General features: G+C 40.1%; 1 protein-coding gene across 1 annotated transcript in view; it reads right to left on the minus strand.

The window, feature by feature from the left end:
* Positions 1-11,184, minus strand: part of MRPS6 (mitochondrial ribosomal protein S6) — a 65,727-nt gene that overhangs the window by 16,448 nt on the left and 38,095 nt on the right. The gene's annotated exons all lie outside the window — the stretch shown is intronic.

The following is an 11,184-nucleotide window of genomic DNA, read 5'->3' on the forward strand; positions in this document are numbered from 1 at the left end:
GGAAAGAGCATCCTCTTGGCAGGACACTTTGACCATCTCACCAAAACCATAGACAGCCAGTGGGAAAAGGGGTTGTCTCCCAAAGAAAAACTGAGAGATTGTAACCAAAAGGGAGAAAGGATGAGTAAGACCCAATCTCTGCCCACATGGAGCTTACAATCTAATAAAGACATGAACTCAAAAACCCATGTAAGAAGGCCAGAAAGCAGAACACGGGAAGTGACATAGGGACCAGAGAGCTCATGAAAAGAGAAAGCACATTCAGTTGGAAGAAGGGTTCCATTAAAGAAAGCGGTCTCGAGGGGAGCCCTGGAAAATGACAACGGGATATGCAAAGAACAAACAAACCAGGCACTGAGTAAAAGAGCAGAGACAAGAAAGTATTGAGGAAACAGCTAGGAGTCCCATCTGATGGAAGTACAGGACAAGGAGGACTGAGAAGTTAAGATCGTAGGTTGGGTCCAAGTATATAGACAATCAATACCTGTTACTAAAAACCAAAATTGAAACAATACAAAATCTCATCATCCAGAGATAAAAGACTTTAAATATTTTGGTGAATTTCCTTCCAGACAGCCCTCTATGCACATGTATACACCAAAAACTTTTGGAAGAAAAGACAATTTATAGGGGTAAACTTGAGAAGACACACTAACGGAATGTGGAAAATGAGGGAGAGGCGTGGCAAAAGAGGGGCACCAAACATGGTGGCTGGGAGAATGGGGTTATTATTAACAGATAAAGGGAAATCTGGACAAGCTGGCTGGGGACACAAAAGATGACTCTGGTTTAGGACATGCTGAGTCTGAGATGCCCACAGTTCCTCCAGGCTGACCTCTCAAGATGTAAACCTTAAGCTCAAAACAACAGGGCAGGCTAGAATTACACATTTAACAGTCATCTGCAGAGAAGGGCTATCTGAAACCCTGGGAGGAGTGAGGGCACTGAGGGAGGGGGCGGGGAGAGAAGAAAAGAGCCCAACAACAGAACGGGGTCGGGGTTGGGGGGAGTGCAAACATTTGGGGGCTGACAAGAGAACTCAAAGTCAGAGAAGCAAACAGCAAAAGGAAAACCAGACCTGCCTTGTCACAGAAACTAAGGAAAGAGGCAGCCTCCAGAATGACAGGATGAAGATGAAGAAAAAACCACAGCACAGTGACTGCACGGTCACTTAGCAAGATGGGGCTAAAAGCTAGATTGCAAAGGTAGAGGTGACAGAAAGAGAAAGCTCTAGAGCCCGAGGGGCAAACAAATTTGAGTCAACTGTTTGAGGAGAGAGAAAACACAAGGAAGTTAGCAGTTAAAGGGGAATGAACCAGTCGAAGGATAAAATGTCGGATGTTTTAAACATCATCATCGATGGCCAACATGATTTGTTGCGTAACTGCTACGTGATCAACACAGATCTAGTGTTTTATTGGTACATATTTAATCTTCACCACACACACAAAAAGGAGCCAAGAAGGTTGACAGATTTGGAAACTGAGCCTCTGACAGATGTCATGACCTTGAGATTACATGGCAGTTAACAAGTGGAAGAGCCTGATGCAAAGAAAAGGAACACTGACAAAAGTCAAATCGGTGGAGGAGGCCAGAGGACACCCTGGCAAGGAAAAGAGTACTTCTCCTCAGACGTAAGTGAAGAAATGCAAAAAGCAGAGAAATCTTCAATGCAGGAGTGAACTTAAGGCTACCTTCCAGTGGCTCATTTTGGATCAAATGAAAAGAAAACTGCAGAACAATTTTAAGTGTGCACTCTAGTAACTGAAGAAAATCCACTATATACCTGTATATTTTCTTTCTGACAAATACTGCTAAAATGCCGGGAATGCACTAAGTATTAGTTTAAGGTGTAGAAATAAAATTTCTACTTTTATTTCATATTGTAGCCCACTAGGGATTTTTTAAATTCCTACTGAAAATTACGTGTATTTATATATTTAACCAGCCTTATGATAAACAGAAACTTCCTGAAAACAAAAATAAGGGCCAAAATCTCTTTGCATTAACACTAACTAGGTAAAAAGTCTATGGCAATTTCTCCTTACGATTGTAAACAAATATTTTTATATAGTTCTAAATCAAACAGAGCCTAAATTCTTCTCACATTTCATTAGTTCACAGACGTTTCAGTATTTTGCAGAAACCTCATTACTAACAGCTGGGTAATGTTTCATTTCATTAAAAATGCTATTTCTTGACTCGATATTGAATCAATTAATTATGATAAGTAGGTGAACAGTCTATCCAAATAAAGAATGGGTAAGGGAGAACACACACACACACCACCACACTTTGATTACAGTCTTCTGATTAGCTACCCAAATCATAAATTTTAATTCAGTTTTGCCTGATTAAAAAGGAATATATCTCAATGCCTCTTGTTTAAATTCCAACTGGAGAGTTTACAGTATGAAACATGGAGCATCCTCTTCTGAAGTAAGAGCTTGTATAATAAAAGACTTGCTTCTGTCCAAAAAAGGGGAAAGGCCACCTAACAAGAATGTAACTTGGGAAATATCAAAACACATTTTAACTTCGGCATGTCAAGGTCAGATTGCAGACTGTTTGAATGGCCACATTCATTTCACTGTAATTCAAATTACCCAAAAGTTTAGAAAGATGAAGGAGGGGTTAAAAGACTTCCTGTTTATTAAGGGAGCTGCTCAACTTGTCCCATATACCTACTTCATCACTCTTAAGTCAAGGGTCAGCAATCCAGGGCCTGTGGGCCAAATCTAGCTAACTACCTCCTTTTGCAAATAAAGTTTTACTGGAACACAGCCAGCTCATGCATTTACATAGTGTCCATGGCTGCTTTCATGCTAAAAGCCGACTTGAAATTACAGCAGAGACTATATGGCCCTCAAAGTCTAAACTAGTTACTATCTGGCCAACCTCTGCTCTACTGTGTAATGGATTGAGGGAAGCTGGCAAGGCCTCAGTCCACTCACCCTAAAATGTACCACAGATAATACCATGAGCCTGGGCCACTGAGCTACAGACAGTGAGTTCCCCATGGGATGGGTCCTCAGGTAGAAACACAGGGCGCCAACCTAATAAGGAACATCACCCTGACTCTTTAAATCACCACAGGATTCAGAAGGGATTCTACAAAATCACCATTCCACCCACCAAGCTCCTAATCTAATCAATCCAGGCTTTCAACTTCCCTCATTGGTGAAACTTCTAAGTCTATTAAAATAAAAATTTTAGGCTTCCAAAAGAAAAAAAAAAAAGCTCTGCTCAACACAGCACAATGTTCAATTTGTAAAAGCATATGGTCTACAGGAAGCACACGATCTTGCTGGCGTAATTCTCATTTACAAGGTCTCTGAACCCTTTAATTCCAACTATTCTAAGAGAGGTTGTGCGCATGTGCTCCTTACAGGCTTCTCTCACCCCATCTGAAAGCAGCTCCTTAAGACTTTCCTCCAACCCACCATATGTCAATGAAACACAATTCTGTTACAGCACAGACTGGAGAGCCAAAAATGTTCTTAGACAAAAAAAGTATGGAAAAGAAACAGTGAATGAAATGTGAAAGGGAAGTAGGAAACCTGGATTCCAGTCGCAGCTCCTTCACTAATGCTATGCCATTCTTTAAATTATTAAATTTAATAATTATTAAAATTTATCCATTTTAAAGTTGTGCCTCAGTTTCCTCATGTGCTAAATTAGTGGTTCTCAACAAATTTTCTGTCTCTATAAGCCTCTCACAAACAACATTTATGTCACAATTCTCAAAATATCCTGGGGGCACAAAGTTTTTAAAAAGTCTCTCTCTTTTCTTCTGATATTCTCATCACCCCAAAGTGCCCCGCCCACCTCAGGGACTCTTTATGTCATTCTCATTTACTTCTACACAGCAATTTATGAATATCCTTTCTCCACGGGAATGTAAGCTTCAGGAGAGCAAGCACTTTTGTCTATCTTGTACACAACTGTACTCCCCAAATCTACAAGAGTCCATATCATGGAGCGGGCGCTAGAAATGGTCATTGAATAAATTAGCGTTATCAAATGTACCTCCCCAAGAGGGTCTCTTGCTTACTTACTCTCATTTTCCCCCCTGAGGGACTGGAAGTTTCCTCATTTCTCTAATACAATTTGAAGCCACTTTTCATATACAACACACCTCACTATCAGGGTAGTGACCATAATACTGAAGCAACATTACAGTACTAGCGTTTTTCTGTTTATTTCACGTAGTGCCAAAACGCTGTCAATACCAATACTACGGTTTAAAAGAATCCAGAATTCATCTAATAGAAGTGAAACGAAATATTTCATGTACTTCAGAAATATAAAGTACAAACATACATAAACATAAATGTTAAACTTGGATTGTTCTAATTATCTGTGATAAGATATAATACTATCCAAAGAATTTACACTAAACAATACTTAAAGAAAGTTCATCCTAGACAAAATTAAAACCAAATTTTGATATTATTATTATTAATTACTGGACCTACTGGTGTTCAGGCTACAAAAGAAGGCTTTGGGAAAACCCAACAGCTAACTTCAAATATTTTCAGGGCTACTATGTAAAAGATAGGTATGTTTTATTTGGATTGGACACTGAGAAACTGGAATCAAAAGGTAAAAATTACAGAGAAACAGAGCATTGATGTATAAACAAGAACACACTTCTGAAAATTACAGCTATATGAGAGTGAAATAGGCTGCCTTGTAAAGAACTGACCTTCCCATCACTCGAAATGCAAAGATATGGGATGACCGTCATTTCAATCTTTGTATCAGGTGGGAAGTTAGACTTTTCGACTTCTAAAGGCCCTGCGGAGATTAAATTCCAATACTATTCTGGCACCACTCATCATTCTGAAGGACATTCTGAAGTGCAACTGCCTTGTTACAAACACTACAATTGCATGGTGGTGAGGAATACACTATTAGTAAAGTTTGGTGGTGGTGCCTAGATTTATGTGAAGGCACCAGATGTTTTACCCACTATTGCTTTTGCAGTGACCCCCTGAAAAGGTCTCTGGGAAGTCCAAAGCTCCACAGATCACATTTTGCAAACTGCAGTTCTAGGGATTCTAATGGGCAAAGTTTCTATAAAAAAGAATAAAGAGCAAGGAGATGAGGAAAATAAAAGGAAGGACATCTCTACTTGCCCCTCAAATAAAATCCCCATTCAGTAAGGTTATTTATAAGCTAAGAATTCATGGGACTATCATAAACACCATCGGTCAACGACCAGTGTTTAATCTAATTAAACTTATTTTCATCCCAGAAGAGAAGCTTTTCAACAAAATTATCTTGTAAATTAGACTCTCTGGCAAAGACAGTTTTGAACCAGTGGCCCTCGGGTGCAGCCAGCTATCACAACAACACCCTCACGGCCCACCAGGAAATGAAAACCACATAGAATCCACAACATTTAATGGCATGAAGCGTCTACCTACACCTCACCCTTCTCACTCTACAAAGAGTAGTGCAACTCCCAGGAGCAAGTAGGATTTAGGGAAGGTGGAGCCAGGTCAGAAAACTGTCAAAACCTGTTAAAATGTAAATGTAAGAGCCTTTCCCACCCAACGCTGCATCTTAATTCCAAGGTTAATCTCCTTAAGAAAATTTCCTTGAAATTTACATTTCCAAATAGAATGGACCTGGAAATTCTGCATTGAGAGTCTCACAGCAATTTGAAAAAGAAAATCTGTGAGCACAGCTTTCAACAGAAGAACCAGCTTGCAGGGAAAGCTCTGCCACTAGCAGACCTCAGTTGGAAGCAGAGGATGGACACCACCTACCTCAAAATGTGTGAGGTGCCAGCCCTGCCTAACATCTACAGAGCCCAACTTTGGGAATGATTCCATGGGAACTGTTTTATCAAATATCTGTATGACTCAGTAGAACCTCTTTGCCCCACAATTTATTGAATCAAGAGCTGCAGTCCTCCCAGTAATTAAGGATAAAAATTACTAAGCACAGAAGCTATTTTAAAAATTAGAATAAAATTCAGTAAGGGCAAGTCTAGAACACTACAAAAAGTAAAGATACATAAATACCTGCTGGAACATGATTATACTTACCTATAATGAACTATTATACACTATATAACTTGTAGGTAAGTGACTAGAAAAGTAACTCTTAAAGATTTTTTAAAGGTCAACGATAGAAAACACTTGAGATCTTTTAACTGCTCTACTACTCTGCCCATGAATCATTAAACCATTTATTTTAAAAAAAATATAAAATAACTATGAACAAAGACTTAACAGACTTTAAAAAGCGGGGGAGAGGACAGGAGAAGAGATGGGAACCAATACACATCAAGTGTACTGGGAAAGTAACAAATACTCTAATGAGGTGAAAACGTGTTTCTTTTTATAAGCCACTGTTGTGTACTCTGCAAACTGAAAATATCTCAAAATTTTAAAATAATGTTAAATACTGCAAATTCACAGTTCAGACATATCAAGTGGTCATTTAACCGTTAAAGCAATAGAGCCCTAAGAGTTGCTGAAGCATGTACTAAGTGAAAAGCACTCATGAATATGATATTCAATATACACACTCATGTTCATGAGAAACAATTATGGGGGGGCATCTAGAACTCTCCACTGCAGAACAATTTTAAAATAATCTTAATGGCATAAATCAGCTGTAAAAGAGAAGGTGTATACATCCACATCTGGAAATGGAGTGAGAACAAACGGGAGAGTTTCTTATAAATATACCAAACTCTGTGGGTATCAGAAATATAGGTTGAACCTTATGAAACTGCCATCTGGGAGGATCAAGAACAGTCCAAATGTTGACCATTTCTTAAGGCTCAACCTAATAGCTATCCACAAACATTCCTCTCTAAGTGCCTCCCTCAAGACAAGTATTTCCAAGTTGCTCACTGTGAAATCCACCTCCAAAAGGATAGCCACGGGGATATGAAACACAAAGTCCCTGCCCTTTAGAAGTCTGTGATGTAGATATGCAGACACACATAAGTAACTAATAAAGGGAGGGTGAAACACTTCTGACTGGTGGTTTGGAGATGGCAGACCTCAGCCAGACTCTAAAGGCTGAAGAACACCTCTTCAAGAGGTAGAAGGAGCGTTAGTTAGGGTCCTCTCAGAGCAGGTCTGGATTAAGAAGGTTCTGATGGAATTTATATTTGGGGTAGAATCAATGTGGACACTGTACTCGGTACAGGTAGAAGCCATTGCTTTTTTCCACTCGCGGCAATATTTTTTTTGCCCAGAACGTTAAGATTTAGTTTCTTCAAACACACTTTTGGTAAAAATGTAAACTTTCTGGAGGGCAATTTGGCAATATATATTAGTTTAAAATATGTATGCCTTCAATGCTACAGCCACTTCTATGAAATTGCTCTATGAAAACTGTCATACCCACGCACAAGGATTTAGCTATGAAAATACCACAAAATTATTAGGGTAGTGAATAAATGGAAATGTAGTTCTTCATTAATAGGAGTCTGGTTCAATAAATTATTTTTACTGATTGAACAAGTACTATGCAGCCATTAAAACAACAGGAATGCTGATCCTTACATACTGACATGAAAATATTATAATAATAAAATAAAGAAAAAAAACCAGCATGTAGGGTCAGTCCAGTTTTTTCCAAAAGAAAAAAAGTACCTAAGATACATATATTTTAAAAGTGTGGATGAATATACAGCTAAACGATACCAGTTTTCCTTAGGTAGTAAGATGAGAGGAGTATTTTATTCTCTTCTTTCTGCACTTTATTATCTGATTTCTCTCACAATGAGCAATGAAAAGGTGATTTAAAAACTTTTGGGGTGGGGGTGGGAGCGAATTCAGTTTTGTTCTGTTTTAAGAATTTCTTCCCGAGTCTATGCCAATTGCTATTTTACTAGATGCCACAGTTTGTGAATTCTGTGTCAAAGCCCTGAAACTATGCCTCAGCATTTAGAACTCATGCCATATCCATACTACTGATTCCATATCCATATACGTTTTAAAAAATGTAATAATCAGGGAGGTATAGATGGATAGCTTTACAGCGGTTACTGTAAGAGCCTTGTAAGCTATATTTCCAGCATCATGAGCTCTTACAACTGGCTGCTCTGTCTCTTGGGAATCAGAGGAAAAACTGGAATCTCGAAGTCAGGAGCCCAGAGATCTCTGATCTTTGATTCTAGAATCAGAGCAGACCAAAGAGTTGTGATGGGAAAAGGCCAACTGTGGCCTTGAAAACACAACAGCCAATGAAAGCAAGATGATGCGAAAAATAAGAGGAGTCTGCCCATTCTATTGCCATGTAGCCAAGACTCAAGATTCTTGAGATCTGGGAAATCTGACACAAAAATGTATTCTTTGGACGATATGATGAAAATAAAAAGAACCCAGGGAAGAATGGAAGAAAAAAAATCAGAGGAATAAGGGTCCAACGACTGCCAGATTCAGCATAGATTAATGCCATGCCAACAGCAAAGTGCAAATCAAGTAGAGTCACAGTTCGTAGCATGGCTGAATTTGCAAATATAAAAATAACAGGACGGGGCTTCCCTGGTGGCGCAGTGGCTGAGAGTCCGCCTGCCGATGCAGAATAATAATAATAGGATGATTGGTAAAGTAACTTCAGCTGCAAGGTAGGCAGAATGTCTTTAAACCATAAACTGGACTTACCTTAAATGCAATGGGCATCCAAGGGACCCCTGCAGCTAGTCCACACAGAGACATAAGTACCGGCATTGGTATCAAAAGGCTATAAATGAATATGTTTAAAGAACTAACACAGAGCAAGAAGGAAGTCATGATTACATGAGATCCAACTTCACGTGAATTTACTAGTTGTCAATTACTTATGTGCCTAGGTTATCAGTAAACATGAGTAGTTCAACCATAATGCAGTTTTGTTCCTTAATAAACCCACTTCTTTCCAAGGTCTCAACTCAAAGAATGTCATTCAGAGGCCATTTAAGGCCAAAAGTGGGGGCTCATTTGCATATAACCAACCATTCCCTTCGTGATTCGGGTAAGTCAAAGGAAAAGGGCAGAATTACCAAGGCATTCCTCTAGAGCACATTAGAATCATCTGGGGAGCTTTTAAAATGAGATGCCTATGTCTCATCCTCAGATATGCTGATTCTATTGGTCTATTGGGGATTCAAAAATCTTGGGCACTAGGATTTTTCAAAGCTCCCCAGGTGTGGACAAAGGTGAAAACCACATTCTAGTAGGAAGCTGGCTAGCTTCTCACCACTCCAAAGATGAATGATTCTGGCTGAACTGTAGTTTATAAAGGATTTTCAGCAATGATCTCCTTCAACTCTAATTTAGGGAACATAAATGCTCCACTCTTCTCACAGTAATAATGGAGCCCTCCCTGAATGTGAAATGACAATCACAACAGGTGACTACTTGTGGTTAATACTGCCTGAACAGCTGGGAAAATGCCAAAATTAAGGTACTCATGTTTGCTATTCTGAGAACATTCCAAAATCCACAATCCTTTTACTGGGAGATTTCCATTTCTTTCCTCCTCATTCCCCTCCAGATGCACTTACAGATGAATAAAAGATGGGAAACAAGAAGATTGGCAGGAGTCCTGGTTACTATGGCAGCAAGTAAATGAAATGCCACAGCTCATGAAACTGATAGTGAGAGCAGGCATCAGGTAGACATCATGGAGCTGCACCTGTCTTGTTGATTGCTCTCCTTCATGCACAATTCAGTTCACTGCCTCCGCCTTATATTTCATCCTGTTCAGAGAGAAGAAGGGGGACAGCACTGGAATGACAGGGAGACCAAGGAGGTAAGAATCAGCAAAGGATGTTGACAGTAGAGACAAAAGGGTTAGGAGAAAAGCCAATTTAGATTCTGTGAATCTTCTAAGCATCAGTGTATGGGTTTAGCAAAAATATCAGTCTGCCTGGGTTAGGAGAAATTTTTTTTAAATATGCCTCGAAATAATCAGAAACTTGGGCTTTGGCAAGACAGACAGATTTGCATACCTTGCTGAACAACACACCAAAAGTGTCATCGCCAACTAAGCCAGTGCAGTGGTGCGTATTAACTCAAGTGGTGGGAGGAAGGTACTTACGGGACTACACTGCTCCAAAGAGCAGGGAGGAGAAGGGGCATAAGAGCACAGAGGAACTGAAGGGATCAAAACACCCTTCGAGATTCAGCTACTTCCTAGGAAAAGTGTGCCTTTCCTCCCCTAATCCTATCTTGCAAGTGTAATTATTTAGAAGTACACGTCCTTCCCTAACAAAGCCTCTTCTAGGTTGCTTCCTACTCATCTTTACTAGATGCTGGAGATGCAAAGAACCTGGCACACAGGATACATTCGATAAATGTTTGATGAATACGTACATCAAAGAATAAATGGAAAGATAGATGAGAGATGGAAGTTACTAACTGTACTTAATTCAACTAGAAAGGAAGGATTAAACCAAAAAATGAAATAAAATTCAAGGAGAAATAAGATCTTCATTGCAAAAACAAAAACAGCATATATATATATATATATATATAATGCATATATACAATGTATATATATATAAAGGCAGAGATACATAACAAAGTTAAGCATATCCTGTTAGTCAAAAACAGAGATGTATATGGTCAAGGAACTAGGAACAAACAGGTGGAAGGTGGAAATAGAGACATAGTGAGAGGGGCTTCCCTGGTGGCGCAGTGGTTAAGAATCCGCCTGCCAATGCAGAGGACCCGGGTTCGAACCCTGGTCCGGGAAGATCCCACGTGCCGCGGAGCAACTAAGCCCGTGCGTCACAACTACTGGGCCTGCGCTCTGGAGCCCATGAGCCACAGCTGCTGAAGCCCACGCACCCAGAGCCCGTGCTCTTTAACAAGAGAAGCCAGCGCAATGCGAAGCCCACGCACCGCAACGAGGAGTAGCCCCCGCTCGAAGCAACTAGAGAAAAGCCCGCGCGCAGCAACGAAGACCCAATGCAGCCAAAAATAAATTAATTTTAAAAAAAGGTCTTCCCTGGTGGCGCAGCAGTTGAGAGTCCGCCTGCCGATGCAGGGGACGCGGGTTCGTGCCACGGTACGGAAAGATCCCACATGCCGCGGAGCGGCTGGGCCCGTGAGCCATGGCCGCTAAGCCTCCGCGTCCAGGGCCTGTGCTCCGCAACAGGAGAGGCCACAACAGTGAGAGACCCGCGTACCGCAAAAAAAAAAAAAAAAAAAAAAAAAAAAAAAA

Source organism: Lipotes vexillifer, unplaced genomic scaffold, assembly GCF_000442215.2.
Source record: "Lipotes vexillifer unplaced genomic scaffold, Lipotes_vexillifer_v1.1 scaffold1549, whole genome shotgun sequence".
Lineage (NCBI taxonomy): Eukaryota > Metazoa > Chordata > Mammalia > Artiodactyla > Lipotidae > Lipotes > Lipotes vexillifer.